This window comes from Petaurus breviceps, unplaced genomic scaffold (assembly GCF_028583685.1).
Source record: "Petaurus breviceps papuanus isolate PSGF00001 unplaced genomic scaffold, PetGlider_PUasm1.0 387, whole genome shotgun sequence".
Lineage (NCBI taxonomy): Eukaryota > Metazoa > Chordata > Mammalia > Diprotodontia > Petauridae > Petaurus > Petaurus breviceps.
Window position 1 is genome coordinate 2141461 of NW_027186308.1, and position 14324 is coordinate 2155784.

General features: G+C 46.1%; 1 long non-coding RNA gene and 1 pseudogene across 1 annotated transcript in view; both read left to right on the top strand.

Annotated features, from left to right (window-relative positions):
- Nucleotides 1-8101: 8101 nt before the first annotated feature.
- LOC138170785 (protein crumbs homolog 3-like) lies at nt 8102-8826 on the top strand (annotated as a pseudogene).
- Nucleotides 8827-11147: 2321 nt separating this feature from the next.
- LOC138170816 (uncharacterized) overlaps nt 11148-14324 on the top strand; it is a 12502-nt gene continuing 9325 nt past the window's right edge. Inside the window, exon 1 of the long non-coding RNA XR_011170755.1 lies at nt 11148-14103. This is a non-coding gene — a long non-coding RNA (uncharacterized lncRNA). The remainder of the gene's footprint in view (nt 14104-14324) is intronic.

The window sequence follows — 14324 nt, forward strand, 5'->3', positions numbered from 1 at the left end:
GCCTCCAGGGAATCATAAAAGTGTTTTGAATTGTTACTATCAGCATAAAACTGAATTTCTTCTGCCATCTCATTGAGCCAAGATTTCTGCTTCTAAGTTTTGCTTGCACTTTATTTTTGACAGAATTAAATACTCCCTTCTTAGAGATAGATGAACTATCCTGCTGGTAAACCCTGTTGAGTTCTCGTTTTTCATTTAGAAGCTTCTGAATTTCCCCATTATTTTTGTCAAACTAATCTTGGTGTTTGTGACAGTCCTGGACCAGATGAGTAAATGTGTCCCTGTGCACCAAATCTCGGAACGCTGCCCACTCCTTTTTCCTTTCACTGCTTCCAAAAATGTGTAGTATCAGTTTTCCCTCCAAATTAGCAACAAGCTGTTCACCCATGGAGAAGAGCTCTGATCTGTTTTTTTTTTTAGTCTTCTGAGTCATCTTGCCTTGGGGCATCCACTTTTGTTGAATGTTAATACTTAGCTTAGAGAGGTTAAGTCTGTGATCAGCCCAGCACTTTGCACCACACATCACCTTTACCCTCACATCCTGTCTCTTCTTATGATGATGATATCATCTGCAAATGCCAATGTTTGCTGAGAGGGTGCATCCATGAAGTTTTATTGTGTTTAGGTGAACAGACAGCAATGTTGGGGATGAAAAGATCACAACACACACAAGTCTTCAGTAGTGATACCAAGCTCATCCACTGCATTCTGAGCCATCATCAGTTGTCTTGACTTTTGTCTTGCTACTGGACTTCAATGACTCTGGAAGAGACAGTGAGGCTTATGACCTTGCACAACTCCGCCTCACTTAAATCCAATCTATATGGAAGTCAAAAAACACCCCCCATACCATTTTATTCTTTTTACCTACTTTGATATCCTGTGGTGATGGCCAAGTGAAAAAACATCAGGTGTGAATAGACTAGGAACCGAAGTCACAACCCTGGACACAGGTAGCCCAAGTCATAGGATGGTCTTCTCACTGGACTAAAGCAGCAGCTGGATTTGGCAGCCCCTTGTGGGTCTGAGCAGCTTTCTATAAGGACCATACTGCTTACCCTCTATTATGAGGAAGGGGCTAGATAAATGGATAAATGGGAGATAAATTGATAGAGATAGACTAGATAGATGGTAGATTGATAAATAGATGATGGGAGATAAATGACAAATAAGTAGTTAGACTACATAGATGATATATTAATAGAAAAAAGAGATCAAGATAGACAATAGGTAGGTAGATACAAGTGTGAATAGATAAATAGATGATAGATAGAAAATAGAGAGGGATGGATGGATAGATGGATAGATACATACATACATAGATGATGGATGGGTGGATGGGTGGATGGAGAGAGAGAGAGAGAGAGAGAGATTATTGTCTTTCATTCTCAAAGAAGACCAAAATGGCATCACTATGTTGGGGTCAAGATCCAGTAGACTCTGGCTGATCAGCTCAATACAAGCTCAAAAGGCTTGGAGTTTAGAGTGGAAATATCTCTAAATTTGCGCATCTCATGTTTCTTTTGAGCTACTGCAATTCTGCTTCTCTCATAGAGCATAGCACCCCCTTTGATGCAGGAAGGCCAGGCTGGGCCAGTGTTTCCCATGTCTCACAACTGATTCCAAAGATAGATCAATAGATACACAGATAGATTATAGATAGGTTGATGGACTAGATAGATGGTATATTGATAAATGAATCATAGTTATATAGATAATAAAAATGGGTGAGAGATAAGTAGCTAGCTAGAGAGACAGACAGACAGCTCAATTGGCTTTACAGATGTTAGCACATAGTAACATGCTGCAAACACACAGAGCAAAACGTCCATGATATTAGATTGTCCTGTTTTTCTTTTCATATCCCCAATGCCCTGCACATAGTTAGTGATGAATAAATGTTTACTGAATAAATGAATGAATGGAATAATTGGCAGTGTTCTTTTCATCATCCACCCACAGTCTCCAGGAATGACCCAGCAAGACCCAACGGATGAGTCTGGGCCACAGTTCCAAGGGAGAAATTAAGCTAGGAAGACACCAATACCTCTGGAATGGGTGCTCCTAGGTCAGAGTGGATCCCCTCTCCCTCTGATATACAACACAGCCCTAGACAATTCTCACAGATTTGCCCCACTGAGTGCTAAGTAGGCAAGGAACCCAATCCCCTTGAAGGATGGCAGGGGTAAGGATGTCATTTTGTTGTTGATATTTGCAAGGCCTGGTTAGGCTGGGTGGAAAGACTAAATGAAGACTTCCTTGAGTCTTCGTATTACACTTAAAATAATGGCCCTCACTTCTCTAAGAGTCTGAGATTCACAAAGCACTTTCCTCAGGCAGGTAGTTTACTTATGCCCATTTTACAGAGGTGATAACTGAGGTCCAAGTCAAGGCATCCATTATCACTAAGTGTTGGAGCTCAGGCTGACACCTAGACCTTCTGAGTCCAGCACCATTTGCCTTTCTGACACATCAAGCATTCCTTTCCAAGACCCTTCAGCTGTACAGAATGTACAGAGTCAGCACAAACTCCACACCCCACTTACAAGGACAGTGACATGTGTCTATGCTAATCAGGGGCTTCACACTCAGGCTGGCAAGGGTATTGGCCCAGAGAAGAGAGGACTAAAGTGGGGGGAGAGTACCCGAAATCTGTCTGTGAGTATTTGGAGGGCTGTTCTGAGGCTGCATTTGCTCTGCTTGGCCCCTCCAGGCCCCAACACCCCATTCTCATCCCACCTCCCAACTTGTTTTGTTCCTTTGGCTGGAATGGAGTGAGAGTCCCTGCCCTTATCTTCTGCACTCCCTCCTCACACTGGGCACCCTGAGACTCCATCTACAGGGTCTTCCCTACCTAACCCAGTTGTTTCTCTGAATCTTGCAGACCATTGTTCCCTCATACTCTTATTGAACCTCCTACCTCTTATTAAACTGTAAGCTTCTGAGGATAGATAGGAACTCTGCCTTGTGCCTTGTGTCCCTAGCTTCAAGTAGAGTCTTAGATATACTTAATACTCCAGTCCTCAAAAGATCTATCCCATACCTTCAGGGGTACAGCTCTTCTGTGACTTAAGACACAGCTCTCAGTGGTTGCTGCAGTTGAATAATCCTCATTGGCCACCATGCTGCCACTGAGGCTCTCCATACCTTGAAAGGGTCATGCTTCACCCACATACCCAAGTGCAACCCCTCCCCTGAAGCCTCCCTGGCCAAGTAGGAGCCAGCAGAGCTTGTGCCCCACCCCCAGCCTTTGAGAATCCATAGGCACCCCAGAACCCTGATGAGCCACCAGAGAAGCCTGTGGATGGGGCTCACAGTAGACACCATCATCATCCTCACCACCACCTTGACACACTCCCAATACATGTTGGATGGTGACTAGGAGCACAATGAAACCCTTTGTATCAGTTTCCTCATCTGCAGAATGAGGTGTGCTGGAATAGATAGAGAGCCTTCTAGCTGAAGATTTGTGATCCCACAATGAGACTACAACCTGTTTCGTTTCAATTCAGTTCATTGGATTCCAATTGTTTGAAGATCGGTTGTTCTTGTACATTAACTGTCAAGCAAAATATTCAACCCACTGTTGTGTGTGTGCATACACATTTTTCTGGGTACCTGTTGCCACACCCTAACAGAATGTAAGCTCTTTGAGGGCAGTCTCCTTTATTTCCTTGTATCCCCAGCACCTAGCCTGGCACAGAGTCCATGTAAGAAACCATTGTTGAAATGAACTGGATTTGAACTAAACAGAACAGAAAAGAACAGTATGGAATGAAATGACCTCAACCTAGGGGGCACCACTCCCCAAAGAGGCAGGAAAAGGGGAGGCTTCAGCGCCACCTTTGAGCTCAACGTCATCAGACCTTCTGCCCCCACTGACATAGCCTTCCAGACTTTTGCTGAAGCCATCATAGCAGAGCATTGAGGCAAGACTTTAGGGTAGACTTATCATCCAGCAAGGTCCCAAAGAGTCTTGATCTGGGGCCAAAGCAGATATCTCAGCACCCTGAGATGGCACGTTACAGAATAAATGGGGTGGGAGCTGTGGTGGGGGCTAGGAGCATTTTAGCTCTTCTCATCAAGTGCTCCCTGAGCTCAGCTCTGCACCCACCTGAGGTGAGCAATCAGACTTCTAAAGACTCCACTTTAGAAAGGTAGAAAAAATGCCTGAGCATGAAAGATAATGGTAACCATGAAAGGCGTTCGGCCACCCTCTTCATGTGTCTGTCTGTCTGTCTGCTTATCACTTATTATCTGACTGGCTCCCTGGTGCAGTGATCTAGTTAGACGCCAATATCTGCAGCCTCTTTTTATGGACATATAGCCACAGGCACCAGGAGACCGTTGCTGCCGATTCAGCAATCCAAGAACATAGTAATCCCATTAAGAACGACTGTTCTGCCAAAAAAAAGAAGAAAGTCTCTAGGCTTCGCCTGCACACTTGTGCTGCTCAGAGACTCCCCATGACACCAGTCTGAGTCATGCGGTATTGCTGGTTCATGATGGAATTTGTAATGTTTTAATTTGATTCCTGGGTACTCCCTGGTGGAAGGCAAGAGCTCCTTAGAAGGGGAGGGAGAACATTATTTCTGTCTGGCAAGACATAAGTGAGCAAGGGAAAATTTGAAAGCAAAATATCTGCTTCAATGGACTCCATGTCTCCACGGGCCATAAATCCCAGGCCAACACCCAAACCACCCAGAATCATCTCTGGTGACTGGAGATTGCACTGAACAAAGTGACTATAGAAACCATCCCCCTCCCCCCTCCCACACACAAACACTCTGGGACTTTTCCATGTATAACCATAAGGGACTCCAAACTAGTGGGGAAATGTTGAGAATGCACACCATATGGGAAAGAGCTGGCCTTTCCTGGGAAGACCTGGACATACCAATGGCCCAGTCTCCAGAACATACCTGGACGTCCTCCTCACACAGAGCATCATGCGGGCACAAGGAGCTCAGAGCTCCCTTCCAGCCCTAATTCCTAGTTTTCTATCACATCTTTTGTTGTTATTATTTGACCCACCTTCAGATACTTCAGCAGTCCTAGGGGCTCATCAGTGTGGTTCCCCAACCCCTCTATCCCTTAGTAGATGTCATGAGTCCATATGGCTGAGAAAAATCCATGCCATGATAGCCAGTCTCCTAGGGATGAATGGCTCCAAAGGAGTTCTGCTTGAGCACATCATGAATCTGCAAGCTCATGCCGTACCAACTTGGGAGCCCCTTCCAGAGTTTTGCCCTCCACTAGAAGAGTCTTAGAAAATCCAGGTTGACCTTCCTGCCTCCCAGAGGCATTGTCAAGGATGGATGAATGCAAGTGGCATTTATTAAGCCCCTACTGTGTCCCAAGCCCTGAAAAGAAGTTCTTGAGATATCATCATTCTTGAAGAAGTCCATTAATGGTGGGGCAGGGGGAAGCCAAGATGGAGGAGTAAAAGCAGAAACTTGATTGATTTCATCTCCCAATCACCCAATACCTGTAAAAAATGACTCTAAACAAATTTTAGAGCTACAAAACCCACAAAATGACAGAATGAAACACATCTCCAGCTGAAGACAGCTTGGCAGGCCAACAGGAAGGGTCTGTCATACCAGGTTGAGAGCAGAACACAATCCCTTGTGGGCGGCACCAGCACAGACCAGACCAGAGAAAACCTCTGGGGACTGAATCACTATCAGATGTGGTGGTTTCCAGACTTCTCAACCCACAAATGCCAAAGACAAAGTAAAAGGTCAATGGGGAAACTCTGTTGGATCTGGGCAAGAAAAGAGCATGGTCCGACCCTAGTCCCCAGGGTGGCAGTGGTGGTAGCTGCTTCTGGAGCTCCAGGCCCACAGATGGTGGGGAGACCAAGCTGTTGATCAGAGGGCAATTGCAGGAATCTCTTCGCTGTGGCAGGATTCTCTTGCTTTGCCCTGCTTGGCTCTGGGTCGTAACCTTGGGTGGTGATCCTGAGGTGAGGATGAGTGCTGATGTGGCAGAGTTTGTGGAAGCTGTGGATAGGGAGATCTCACAGTTCAGAGGCAAGTACCTAAAAGTAGCTCTGACAACAATTGCACAAACCCCCAGAAATTTGGGACAGCACTCTCCACTCTGGAAGCAGAGCACCACCTTGGCAAACAACTCAAAGTCACAAGTAATTGGCTGGGAAAATGAGCAAATAGAGAAAAAGAAATCAGACTATAGAATCTTACTTTGGTGACAAAGAAGATCAAAATATACAACCAGAAGATGACAAAGTCAAAGCTCCTACATCCAAAACCTCCAAGGAAAATATTAATTGGTTGCAGCCATGGAGGAACTCAAAAAGGATTTTGAAAATCAAATAAAAGTAGAGGAAAAAATGGAGAGAAAAATGAGAGTGATGCAAGAAAATCATGAAAAATAAGTCAACAGCTTGCTAAAGGAGATCCCAAAAATACTGAAGAAAATAACGCCTTAAAAAATAGACTAACCCAAATGGCAAAGGCCAAAAAGCCAATGAGGAAAAGAATGACTTAAAAAACAGAATTGGCCAAATGGAAAAGGAAGTCCAAAAGTTCACTGAAGAAAATAATTCCTTCAAAATCGGAATGGAGCAAATGGAAGTTAATGACTTTATGAGGAATTAAGTATTATAAAACAGAAACAAAAGAATGAAAAAATAGAAGACAATGTAAAATATCTCATTGGAAAAACCACTGACCTGGAAAATAGATACAGGAGAGACAATTTTAAAATTATTGGACTACTTGAAAGCCATGATCAAAAAAGAGCCTAGACATTATCTTTCAAGAAATTTTCAAGGAAAACTGCCCTGATATTCTAGAACCATAGGGAAAAATAGAAATGGAAAGAATTCACCAATCACCTCTTGAAAAAGATCCCAAAAAGAAAACTCCTAGGAGTATTATAGCCAAATTCCAGAGTTGTCAGGTCAAGGAGAAAATATTACAATCAATTCGGAAGAAACAATTCAAGTATAGTGGAAACACAATCAGGATAACACAAGATCTAGCAGCTTCTACATTAAGGTATTGAAGGGCTTGGAATATGATATTCCAGAGGTCAAAGAAGCTAAGGATAAAATCCAAGAATCACCTACCCAGCAAAACTGAGTATCATGTTTCAGGGGAAAATATAGACATCCAATGAAATGGATGACTTCCAAGCATTCTTGATGAAAAGACCAGAGCTGAACAGAAAATTTGACTTTCAAATACAAGAATCAAGAGAAGCATGAAAAAGTAAACAGGAAAAAGAAAGCATAAGGAACTTATTAAAGTTCAGCTGTTTACATTCGTACATGGAAAGGGGATATTTGTAACTCGTGAGACTTTTCTCAGTATTAGGATAGTTGAAGGGAATATATGTGAGTGTTTGTTTGTGTGTGTGTGTACATAGAGGACACAGGGTGAGTTGAATATGAAAGGATGATATCTAAAAAATAAAATTAAGAGGTGAGAGAGGATTATATCGGGAGAAAGAAAAAGAGAGAAATAGAATAGGGTAAATTATCTCACATAAAAGAGGCAAGAAAAACTGTTACAGTGGAGGGAGAGAGTAGGGAGGTAAAAGTGAATGAGTCAACTTTACTCTCACTGGATTTGGCTTAAGGAGGGAATAACATACTCACTCAATTGGGTATCTTACCCTACAGGAAAGTAGGGGGGAAGGGGATAAGAGAGGAATGAGAGAAGGGAGGTTAGATTAGGAGAGGGGTAAATCAGACAAAAACACTTTTGTAAAGGGACAGAGTCAAAGGAGAAAATAGAATAAACAGGGAGGGGAGGGATAGGATGGAGGGAAATATAGTTAGTCTTTCACACATGACTACTATGGAAAGGTTTTGCATAACTACACATGTATAACCTATATTGAATTGCTTGTCTTCTCGATGGGAGCGGGGTGAGGAGGGAAGAAGGGAGAGAATGTGGAACTCAAAGTTTTAAAAACAAATGCTGAAAGACGACTGAGGGGACAGAAGGACTGACTGCCAGGCTGAGGACCAGAGCTGAAAGCTGGCACCAGTAGCCTGAGATGCAATAGCAACCAGAGTACAGAGCCAGGTCAGCCACGTCATAGGCCTGGTTCGGTTCCCCAGGGGCCCATGGTAAGCAGCCCTGGCCTGGGCCTCTGCTTGGCACTGAGCCTGCAACTATTGAACCCCAGCCTGCCTTGACGCAGAATACTGGCTATACTGGTATGAAAACAGTACTGCTACCCCTCCCACAATGCCACCAGCCAGCGGGGCCCTGTCCCAGGGTGCAGGCGCTGCCATCATCCCTGTATTCTCAGTTCTGCTGGGCCGGAAGCTTCGTGAGAAACGCCAGACAGAGGGCACCTACAGGCCCAGCAGTGAAGAGCAGTTGTCCCACTCGGCTGAGGCAGCCCCAAGTCCCCAGGACTCGAAGAACAAGGCGTGGGGCTGGGTGTCCTGCTGGGGTTAGAGTGGGCCCCCTTCCCCTTTGTGGGGAAGGGCAGAGACTTTGGTGGACACAGAAGCCGAGCACCCCTTCCCCTACCCCGGGCATTTGATTCACTTTCCACCCCCCAGTGGCCACTTAACTCCCTCAGGACTAATCTTCCCTTCGGGGTGAATAATAATAGGTATTTAAATTGAAAAGAAGGTGCTTGGAAAAGTCTTCCACCCCCTCTGGAAAAGCTGCCCACTTCCTTTCTCTGCAACTTTCTCCGCTCCCTGGTCCCTTCTTTTTCCCCCTCCCTTTCCATTGCTACTACCTCCAGTTCTCTAGAACTGTCCCTGGGAGGGGCTGCTTGATTTGTATTTTTTATAAAGATGGTCTTAAGGTCAAAAAAAAAAAAATAATGATAAAAAAATTTTTACATACAACTGGGAAATCAGATATACAGGCAATGGGGTATAGAAATTCATCTTGCCCCACAAGAAAGTAAAGAGGAAGGGGGTAAGAGGGGGAAGGGGGGGGGAAGGGGTAATCAGTATGCTTGCCATCTTGGGATGGGAGGTAAGGGAGAGATGGGGAGAAAATTCGGAACTCAAAATCTTATGGAAATGAATGTTGATAACTAAAAATATATAAATAAATTGTGGGGGGTCAAATATTGGCAGACCCAAACTAAATATTAATCAATTGAGTTTCTTCCCCTAAATCCCATTTTGAGATCCTCCACCCGGTTTCCTTGGACTTATTAACTTCTTTCTTTCCTCTGGCAGGATATAAGTTTACTGAGGGCAAAGATTGCTTTATTTTTTCCTTTTGCTCCCCAGAGCTTAGCAAAAGACTAAGAACATGGTGGGGCCTTAATAAATGCTTTGAATTGAATCTTTTCCAAATCTTCAACAACTCTTTCACTTCATATCCTTTAAAGCCTCAGTACCCAGGATCAGTCTAGGGAGAAGCAGACCTAAGCAACTAGAATGATTTCCAGCGGTCAGGGTGAGAGGGAAAATCCACTCTCTCCATTACCAATATTGTGGCATTTCTTTCCACCATTTTGAGCTTTAGGTCAAAGTTGAGGTCAACCTGGGAGCTAAATCTGGGACTGACTCCTGTATATTCTCCCCCTAATCCACTGATCCTGGCCATTGCCCCAGATCACTTAACCCCAAGGCCAGACCTGTTGCCCCTTTCTCCACCTTCTTGTTTTCTTTTCTTTTAAAAATGTTTTTTTAATATATTTTATTTTCCCCCAGTTACATGTGAAAACAATTTTTTGACATTTGGGTTTTTTTAAGTTGTGAGTTTTGCATTCTGTCCCTCCTTCTCTCCCTTTGCCCCTCCCGAAGATGGTACTTCTTCCCATTTTCGCACTCACCACTCTTGGCATCACAACTGCTCTCTGGCCCTGGTTTCCTTCCCTTTCCGTGCTTAAAGTTTTTATCAAATTCCACATTTTTCTAATCGTCTTTCTGGAAGGAAAGTGACAACTTCCCCTCAAAACCTATTTCCAAACACTTCTTGCAACCTAAAATCCCACTAACAATGTCCTCTAGTTAAGTCCTTTTCTGCAACTACCTGCAAGCAGGTAAGCAGTGGCAGTGGGAACTCAGAAGCTCCTGAACAGCCCGAACTGCAGCTGCCTTTTCCAGGCTGGAAGGTCTCCAAGTCCTGGGTCAGAGAGTGGCATCTGCCTAGGTCCAGACAATGAGGTTCTGAGCCTGAGTCAGCAGAAGGCAGGACACCTGCAAAACCATTCCCTTGGTCACAGCAGCTCGGGAAGGCCTGCTCCTAAACTGAGGTGCCCCCCACACCCCCTGGAAGGGGCAGGGATCTTCCAAGAGATACCGAGCACCCAGACTTGCCCTGGGTTGCAAGAGGAGTCAGGAGTCAAAGGGAGAAGTTGCAGAGGAGTCCATTTAGAATTAGGCTTTAGGGAAGGAAGAACCAATGGTGTGGGCTGGCCCAGAATGCACTAGGTTGCCTAGTTCCTCAGGCTATGAGCTGGACTTGGTGGCTGCTAGGAAAGTCTCTAATTTGGTGGTGCTGAGGTCATACCTCCCCACCTTGAGCCCTGGGGAGTGGGGAGCTACTTGGAAAGGCTTTCAGTCCAGGTGGAAGACAGACGGACCATCTACCCAAGAGCTGGCTGGCACGGAAGTCCAGTAATGCCCTGTTATCTCTGTATCCAGGTGAAACTAATAAGGAGGTTTGGAGCCCACACCTTCCCTGCTGTTGTTTTCATCCAGAGGGGTCTAACCATGGCCTTCGAGGCTTAGTTTCTAGCCTCTAGCTCACAGTCCCCAAGGGACAAATTGGGAGCTGCTGGGGAGATGAGGATCACCTGGACACCTTGAGCAGAGAGCACCAGCCATAGCTTCGGGATGAGGAGAGATCAGAACCTGAGAATGGCATTTGTGTGGTGCACACACCTGTGACTGTCGAGTAAAGGTCACACAAAATGCATACAATTGGACATCACAAGACATTCTCCAAAGAGAATGGAGTTTCCTAATGTTCAAAATATGTAGATCTGTCAAATTCATCCCCAGTGAAGCCCTTCTCCAGCATGCCATTTGTAGTATGAAGACTACCCGAGCTCTCCAAAGCTGGGACACTGGAGCCCAAGCTCTAGAGAGTCCTGATGAGTTCAAAATACTTCAAGGATCTCCCTTTTGGTCTGTTTCTCCTTTCATAACCTGACCAAAATATGCTTACATGATTGCACGTGTAGAACCTAGATCAGCTTGCTTGACATCTTGGGGAGGGAGGATGAAAGGGAAGGGTGGAAAAAGAATTCAGAATTCAAAATTTTATTAAAAATGAATGTTGAAAAACTATCTTTACATGTAATTGGAAAAAATAAAATACTATGTACAAAAAAGCCAAAATTTTGACAATTGGCACTGCCATAGACAGGGTATCTCCTCTAGAGGAATGGGCCTGGCTAATTCTGGAGTGATTCACCAAGTGGGCCACTGGATAATTGGATTTCCAGTCACAACAGCCCTCCAAGACCAGCCACTAAAGGTAAATTGGTGTAGTTCACTTCTCTCTGATCTTATTCAAGAGAAATCTGGGTTCAAATCTTGCCTCTGACTACTACTACTACTATTACTAATAATAATAATAGCATTTAAACAGCACTTTAGGCTTTGCAAAATGCTGTACAGGTATAATCTCATTTTATCTTATTTGCTGTATGATGGGGAACAAGTCAATTAGCCTCTAAGCCTCAGTTTCCTCATCTGTAAAATGGATGTAACAATGCCTCTAAGGGGCGGCCAGGTAGCACAGCAAGTAAGAGCACCGGCTCCAGTGTTGAGAAGACCTGGAGATCAAATCCCGGGCTCAGACACTTAGCACCCACCCAGAAACACCTGGCCATGTAACCTTGAGCAAGTTACTTAACCCTGATTGCTTTAAAAAAAAAATGCCTCTAGTCCATGGCAAGAGCAGCCACACTACTGAAATCATAGGATTTGGAACTGGAAGAGCCCCTAGAGGTCATCTACTCTGACCCCCTCATTTTTCAGTGGAGACACCTGGGGCCCAGAGATGGTTAAGTGACTTGCGTGACACAGATACTTGTGTCACACAATGCACAAGTATCAGAGGTGGGATTGGAACCCAGGTCTTGCTGCTGCTGCCTAGCCCAGTGCTTTCTCCACTATAGTACCCTGCATCTATTCCTCTTATGCCCGAGCTGGTCTTCCTTCCACTGAGCCAGACATGTTCACGTGCGTGCGCGCAAGCGTGCACATGCACACACACACACACACACACACCCCTTTGAATAGTAAAGTAGGCACAATAGCGTGTGGCTCCTTGGTTTCTCTGCACAACACCAGGTGCTTTGAGGCTGTGGAAGTGGTCAACGCTTAGGTAACGAGCCTTTCGCTGAGCAGGGTCATTGGGAGCCATGGGGCCCAGATTCGAAGGCTTCCCAGCTCAGGAGGATCTTCCAGACAGCATGCCACATTGGCAGAGGCTTCAAGGACCCAGGGCCACCTCCAAAGTGAGAGGAGGCATCAGAGGAGGATTTTAGAGGAGGCATTTATGAAAAGCAGAGCTTTTCATGGCATCCACACTGCTGCTGTGTGTTCTAGACAAGGGTTTACCTTTCCTACCCCTAGTCCTGGCTCTGGGAAAGGCACTGAATTGTCCCACCCACTCTAGTCATACTTTAGCTATTGGGGACATTCTGAAAATCCAGCCAACTTAGCAAACTACTCATCTCCCCAGGAACCAAAGCTATGGGATTGGGGAACAGCCACAAGACCGGGCTTCACTCTCCCAGGAGAGAGGCAGGCTGCCAGCCAGCAGTCAAAGGAGACTTAGGCAGAGGGGACAGAGCAAGAAGAGGTTTCCAAAAAGAAACGCTAGGTCAGCCTTGTATCGGGCATCAAAGACAGCTATCCAGTGAGCAGGGTTCACAAATCCACTCCTGGGACCGGAGTGAAAACCTCCATGACAAAGAGTCACTGGCCATCTCTGACCCTCAAAATCTATCCTTGGGAACATTAAGGCCACCACATACCTCACCGAGTAGCTGTGAGTCCCAGGTCTTGTAAAATGTAAGGGGCCACAAAGAGTGGAAGTTATTATTGGTGTCGTCGTGAGGGGGTGGGGGAGAGATGGTGGCAGGGACAGGCTTCTCCTGTCTTTCCACCGGCCATTTCCCCTATCAGGACCACTTCCCACAACACATTCCATGCCCAGTCTAAGTTCTGACCAGCCAAGATTTCTCAGAGGGCCTTGCTGGACACTGGGTTTCTTCAAATGAAATCCAAAACTAGCTCTGTGTTTTCTGATGGATTATGGAGGAAGTGAAAGATGAGAGACAGGCAGAGAGGCAGAGGTAGAGGGGACAAAAACAGACAGACAGAGACAGCCAAGGGAGATTCTGCATGAAATCTCCTTTGATTTTGGGTCCCTGGTCCAGGAGGAAGGAGGCAGGCCAAGGGTGGCAGCAGCCCAGGCATCAGCAGGGAGTTCATCGTGTGGACAGCCAGCCTGTCCAGGCTCCTGAGGAAGAATGGAGACAAAAGGGAAAGAAACAGGAAGCACAGAGTTAATAGTTGAGGCAGGGCCCAGGACAAAGGCATTTCAGGATGTGAGGAGGGGCCCCTTTGAAGGGAAAAAAGTCTCTCTTTCCTCTGCTTTTTAAAAATTGCTTTATAAGATCCAAGGGAGATTTTCCAGCTGAACCCCACCCTTCCCTAGCCCCCCCCCCTTTTTAAGAAAGCAATGAGCCCCTTCCCCGCCCACAGCAGGAGGAGGGGGCAGCCTGGCCCCCTGCCCCAGGGCCGTCCAGCAGTATCGGTGGGTCTACAGTGACACCCAGCGGCCCTTGTGAACCAAGGCCACCCCAGACCCCAAAGTGGTGACACCCAGGGGGAAGGAGAGGAGGAGAATTATAAAGTAGGCAGGGACTTACTTGGGGGCCAGACAGCCGAGGCTAGCTCTCGCTGGGCAAGGCAGAAGTTTCGGCCACTCCCAACAGATTTTCTCTCCTATTAAAAAAAAAGTCCATTTGGATTGCGAGAACAACTCAGAGGAAACGGATCCCAACTTTTTTTCTGGAGAAGATGCTTGGGCCCCACTGAGTCCCAAAGTTCCAGAAAGTTTCTTCTCCCCTGCCTGCCCGGGCGTCCCCCACCCCAGGATCCTTGGATGACCAGCTCCTCAGGTACGCTGCCCCGGGCCCTACAGAAGCAGGCTTTCTGCGGGGGGCTGAGCCCCAGAGGCAGAACAAGGAGCCATTTTCTTTTGTAAAAGAAGGGGATGGGACAGAGCGGGTAGAGGAGGGGGGGGGGGGGGGGGGGGGAGTTCGTGGGAGTAAAAAAGCCCCCGGGGCCGCCCGACGCCGAAACATAAAACAGGGGGGGCCCGGACCCGGCACGTCCGCCC